The sequence below is a fragment of the Corapipo altera genome, unplaced genomic scaffold (assembly GCF_003945725.1).
Source record: "Corapipo altera isolate COAL_440 unplaced genomic scaffold, ASM394572v1 50, whole genome shotgun sequence".
Lineage (NCBI taxonomy): Eukaryota > Metazoa > Chordata > Aves > Passeriformes > Pipridae > Corapipo > Corapipo altera.
Window position 1 is genome coordinate 857157 of NW_020884889.1, and position 283 is coordinate 857439.

Here is a 283-nt window from a genome sequence, read left to right on the forward strand (position 1 = left end):
AGGGACAGCGGGGAACGAGCGGAGGGAACCGAGGGAGCTCTGAGGGATGGGAGGAACGAGCTGAGGGACAGGCGGGACGGGTGAAAACGAGCTGAGGAAACTGGGAGAGCTCTGAGGGACAGCGGGGAACGAGCTGAGGGAATCGGGAGAGCTCTGAGGGATAACCGGGAGTGAGCTGAGGGACAGGCGGGAACGAGCTGAGGGCACCGGGAGAGCCCTGAGGGGCACGGGGGAACGAGCTGAGGGAACTGGAACTTGAGCTGAGGGACAGGGAGGGAATGAG